Below are 6,087 nucleotides of genomic sequence, written 5' to 3' on the forward strand. Positions count from 1 at the left end.
CCTGGAATCATTGGGCGCAAGGCGGGGAAATACACCCTGGAGGGGGCGCCAGTCCTTCACAGGGCAACACAGACACACACACACATTCACTCACACCTACGGACACTTTGGTGTCACCAATCCACCTACCAACGTGTGTTTTTGGACCGTGGGAGGAAACCGGAGCAGTCGGAGGAAACCCATGTGGACACAGGGAGAACACACCAACTCCTAACATACAGTCACCCGGAGCGGGAATCGAACCCACAACCTCCAGGTCCCTGGAGCTGTGTGACTGCAACACTAACCTGCTGCCACCACCGTGCCGCCCATTATTATTATTATATTAATAAATTGTATTGAGAGTAAACCCTACAACACATATTTTTACATCTATAACACATTTCTATATCCCTGCTTTATGTATTGTTATTGTTATTTATTGTTAATTCTGTAAATCTGCACTGTGACGCTACAATTTCCTTTGAGATTAATAAAGTGTTTGGAAAATAAATTGCTGGAACTCTCGATACTTTCCATTATAATTTAAGAACATGTTACTTGTTTTAGAGGAAACCCACACAGACACTGGGAAAACACACTCAACTACTTAGAGACAGTGCCCCAAGGCAGGGATTGAACCCACAACTCCAGGACCCTGGAGCTGTGTGTCACACACAGTACATTCCTCAATATAAGCCAAAATAATCAGTGTCACTGCAGCGCTGAGAATGATCCACCACTCTAGAAGCACAAGGTGAAAATGGGGTAACTAAGTATGCAGAACAACAGATGAACTACAGTCAGAAATGGTAGGACAATGAAGTGCACATATGAGGATATTGGAGCTATGAGTGTAGGAAAAAAAAAGTAATTCTAATGAACAGCGTCGATGAGAACAACTATATTCTGTTCCTATGAATTATGAGGTGTTAGTAGTTAGTCGTGTTGTTGGGTTTCTGTTCTCTTAGACTATATTTAATTCTCTGAATGGTTAGATTACTCTCATACTTTTAATGTAGCTGACTTAATCCTATTTCAACTTTGGTCAATGCCAGCAATTACAGAGCTGTTTGTAGATATGTTGCCACAGCATTCTGGCAATCCAGAATTAGGATTTTCAGAATTAGACACACAACTGCCACTCTGCTAGGGTGGATTTTGACTTTGTGCTAATCGAGAGGAAACACAGCATGATTTTAATATATCAGCAGGGATCGCCAACCTCTTTTAGCACTATATTAATCAGTGGGGCAATTAATGCACGAGATGTGATCTCTTAATCTACTTTGCAGGGTTAAAAATGAGTTATTGTCTAGATAAGGGCTGAAATTGGTTAAATAGTCGAACAAATCATCACCGGACTTGGAGTGCTAGAAGGCCTTAGATGATCTGCCAATGCATTCATCAAGGAAATGAACAGGATGCCCTTGCCTTGATCCGCAGGAATAATGAATGGTGATGTGGTCATTACAGTTTCATAAAGGTATTTATGAAACCTCAATTGAAACCTCAATTTCTCCTACTTCACAGCATGGAAGCTTCTAAAAACCAACCACCTCAGGCTTGAGCTTCATTTGTGTGTTGATGGGGATTACAAATCTAAGGCAATGGTAGATTTTTCAAGAAATATGTACACCTACTCAACACGAGTTAGGCAAGTGATGCAGATAACACAGTGTGGAAGAAAATAACATAATGGAACATATATATTTGGATGAAATTAGGGAGAAAAAGTTACTTGCTTATTATCTGTTGGGCGAAGGCACTCCTCAGGGGGTTTCTCTTTTTAGCAAGTGACAGTGCTGAGAAACACTCTCAAATTAGCCCTGCTCATACACTCTTCACTTTGAAATGCACTCACTGTCACAGCACAAGCTGGCTTTAAATATTCTTTCAGTGCCGTCGTCTCTGAATGTGCTCGCTTCACCGCAGGTCTATCGCTAATTCTGTTTCAACTCCTGGAAACGTAGCCTAGCAGAAGACCGCCACTGATCCTTATGATAAGCCAAAAAAGCCTGCATTTAAAGATTCAGGGGAAACTGGGCCAGGGAGAGTTGCCCATCATTTAAGAGCATGGAAAAATTTCCCCTGCTAAATGTTTCATGGCCTCAAAACTAGCTGCTCACTGCCAAAAGGCTTGTTTTGCAGCTCTGCACATTTGTGATGTTCACATACTGTACGTTCTTCCCCAAAAATAGCTCACCTGGAAGGCCTTTGAGTTTTTTTTTTCTTCCATGTGTCAAGCTCTGAAAGTCAAATCGATGCTAGCAACGTTAAGGAAAACAGCATCAAGATGGAATCATCTGATGAAATGCTGGCTTCACTGAATGCGGTCCAAATCAGAAGTGAACAAAGATCTGATTCCCCCACTTTTTTTTTTTTTGCTCACTGGGTGTCAAGAAAATGATCAGACATTGTGTGTATCAGCTGCGTGGGGATAAAAAAGAAAGCAGATTTGACTGCTTGTCTAGCCATAGCCTGAAGTATCTTGCAGCTCCTGCTTGCTTAGCACTGCCGGCGGAGTTAATGTCGAGCTGAAATGGAGACAAATAGGAACCAACGTGAAGGGAGTCCAAGAAAGAGGAGATTCTGCCAAAAGCAATTAAAGACAGACAACGGGCCCCCGGGTGGGGTTTCACTTTGGATCGCCGCACTGGAGGGAGACGGCCAAAGCCATCTGACAGGGCTCGCGTGTAGCAGTCCTCCTCATTCGTCAGGGCAGCGGCGATGCAAGCCATGTTCACTGATCAATCTGGCATCGAAGACAGCCAGTGCTGAGTTTAAGATTTCACCCCAAACATCAGCAATCTCAGAAAAGTTAGCATTGACTGAAACAGTTGTTGTTAATCTTAGTTAGGTCAATTTTTTTCCTAGTCAAACTGTGCTTCAGGGTGTTTGGATTTTTACCCCAATTTAGTCAGTCAATTCCACAAGCAAGATTAGGTCGTCTACTACTTATGCTAACAAACTGGGAGGGTGAATAGTACCATAGGCATATAACTAGACTGCGATTTTTTCAAAAGGCAGCTCAACAAACTTGGAGATCACTCACGTTAGCTAGCATCACAAGACTGCAAATCCATCTAAGAGGATTCCTACAACAATAGATCACTGGACTACTACCATGCCCATGGTAACACTACACCCATTTCCATGTTTATGCAAGTTAAAAACTCCAAGAACACAACCCCACCCCACTCCTGAAGCCCAAACTATGAACTTGTTTTCATAAACCCTTTTGTATCTCATCCTTAAAGTAGGAGCATTAACACCTGACACCGGGTTTACAAAACCTGTCTATGGCTTCTCAACTAAGTGAACTACATACTAATCACACCCCACCCACGCCTCAAGCTCACCACCCTTCTGGGGGACCTTGTTCAAACTGCAAAGAAGAGCATAGTAACCTATCTACTTGCAGCTTCCAGAAACAAAAAGTAGTACTTCTTGTAACAGACAGGAAATTTAGTATAGTGGTGAAACTCCACAGTCTCAGGCCTGAAGCCCCTCCCAGCAGTGCCATGCTGCTCTGAGGTACCAGTGCCTGGGGCAAGGGCGTCAAAAATAGAGCTTGTCACCCAGTCTGAATACCAGGAGGAGTTGGGAGAGGGCACACAGAGAGAGGGACAAAAACAGCAGAGTGGGAAAGTGAAGTATTTTGGTTTAGGAGTTTGTCTTGTTCTTTTATGGATAAAGGAGAGTTGTCACAGTAAGGATAACATGAGAATCTGTTACCCAATAGGTCAATTGAGTCAATTCTCTTTTTTCTTCTTCATGAATAAATAGATAGTATTCCACTAGTTAAAATAAATGACACAAAGAAATTATCCCAATTTAATTTGACATATTCAACCTTCAAAGCCCTTAATGGCCTGACTCCCACATTTCTTACTGAAGCATTATAGCCAATTCAGACCTCAACATTCAGCTTAGGTTTGCTTAATGCAAATTCCCACACTTACAGCTCAGTTATTGGAAGGGCAATCACTTATTTGACTCCTACATTTACAATAGTTTTCCCAGTTTGAATACTGGAACTCGTCACATTTCTTAAAATCTCTCAAATTCCAGAAGTCGTCTAAATTGCTATGGCTAGAAAGCCAAACAGGTCATTTAAATCATATTATTTTGTAAAAATCTACACATTACCACACATATATTGTAAAAATAATATTTCAGATGATTTTCAGATATTTTACTCTTACTATTTACTTAGACTCAGCAATATCTGGATAGAGGTGACAAGAGTTTATGGTAAAGTTAGCAATTTAGCTTACCTAGGTCTTGGCTCCTTTCTTCGGGCTAAAAGGGTAAATGACTTGTTTCTTTAGTAGGAAATCCAAATGAGAGAGATACCCAAGTAAAATATAGTCCTTCAGGGTGAAGTGCAGACTTTTATTTTAAATAATGGTGATACACAGCTAATGCTAGTTAGCAGTATATATGAACAGGCTTGGCCAGGGTATGCTTTGGTAGATCCGTCACTGTTTGATCACATTAGGAATTGCTAATGGCTGTTTGATGTATTTGTAGACTACATAGTGAATAAAACTGGACAGTCTAAAATAGCCTGACAAATGCAAATACTACAAAATAATAGTTAACATGAAAAATAATGCATCTAACACTAGATTTATGTTGGATTCAGGTCCCACACACTGTACATAGTGTAACAACATTCAGTTGTCTACATTTCTGGATCATGTTTCTTATATTCATTCATCTTCTGTAACCACTTCATCTTGTTCAGAGTTGCGGGGCATTGGGTGCCTAGCTGATATCACTGGGCACAAGACAAGAACAAACATTAATGCTCATATATTCAAGTACAAACCGGATTCCAAAAAAGTTAGGACACTAACAAATTGTGAATAAAAACTGAATGCAATGATGTGGAGATGGCAAATGTCAATATTTTATTTGTAATTGATCTGTCATCTATGTTCTAAAGTTTAATCTGAGTAAATGTAACATTTTAAAGGAAAAATCTGTTGATTCAAAATTTCACAGTGTCAGCAAATCCCAAAAAAGTTGGGACAAGTAGCAATAAGTGGCTGGAAAAAGGAAATTGAGCATATAATGAACAGCAGGAAGACCAATTAACACTAATTAGGTCAATTGACAACATGATTGGGTATAAAAAGAGCTTCTGAGAGTGTCAGTGTCTCTCTGAAGCCAAGATGTTAAGAGGATCACCAATTCCACCATTGTTGGGCAGAAAGATGCAGCAATAACAGAATGGTGTTACCCAGCGTAAAATAGCAAAGACTTTTACGTTATCATCATCAACCGTGCATAACATCATCAAAAGATTCAGAGAATCTGGAACAATTGCTGTGCGTAAGGGTCAAGGCTGTAAAACTCTACTGGATGCTCGTGATCTCCAGGCCCTTAAACGTCACTGCACCTCAAACAGGAATGCCACTGTCAAGGAAATTACAGAATGGGCCCAGGAATACTTCCAGAAAGCATTGTCAGTGAACACAATCCGCCATTGCCATCTGAAACTCTACAGTGCAAAGAGGAAGCCATTTCTAAACAAGCTCCACAAGCTCAGACGTTTGCACTGGGCCAGGGGTCTTTTTAAATGGAGTGTAGCAAAATGGAAGACTGTTCTGTGGTCAGATGAGTCACGATTTGAAGTTCTTTATGGAACACTGGGACGCCATGTCATCCGGACCAGAGAGGACAAGGATATCCCAAGTTGTTATCAACACTACGTTCAGAAGCCTGCATCACTGATGGTATGGGGTTGCATGAGTGCTTGTGGCATGGGCAGCTGGCATGTCTGGAAAGGCACCATTAATGCAGAGAACTATGTTCAGGTTCTAGAACAACATATGCTCCCATCTAGACGTCATCTCTTTCAGGGAAGACCCTGCATTTTTCAACAAGATAATGCTAGACCACATTCTGCAGCAATCACAACATCATGGCTACGTAGGAGAAGGATCCGGGGACTGAAATGGCAGCCTGCAGTCCAGATCTTTCACCTATAGGGAACATTTGGCGCATCATAAAGAGGAAGGTGCTACAAAGAAGGCCCAAGACGATTGAACAGTTAGAGGCCTGTATTAGACACGAGTGGGAGAGCATTCTTATTTC

The sequence above is a fragment of the Hoplias malabaricus genome, chromosome 9 (assembly GCF_029633855.1).
Source record: "Hoplias malabaricus isolate fHopMal1 chromosome 9, fHopMal1.hap1, whole genome shotgun sequence".
Lineage (NCBI taxonomy): Eukaryota > Metazoa > Chordata > Actinopteri > Characiformes > Erythrinidae > Hoplias > Hoplias malabaricus.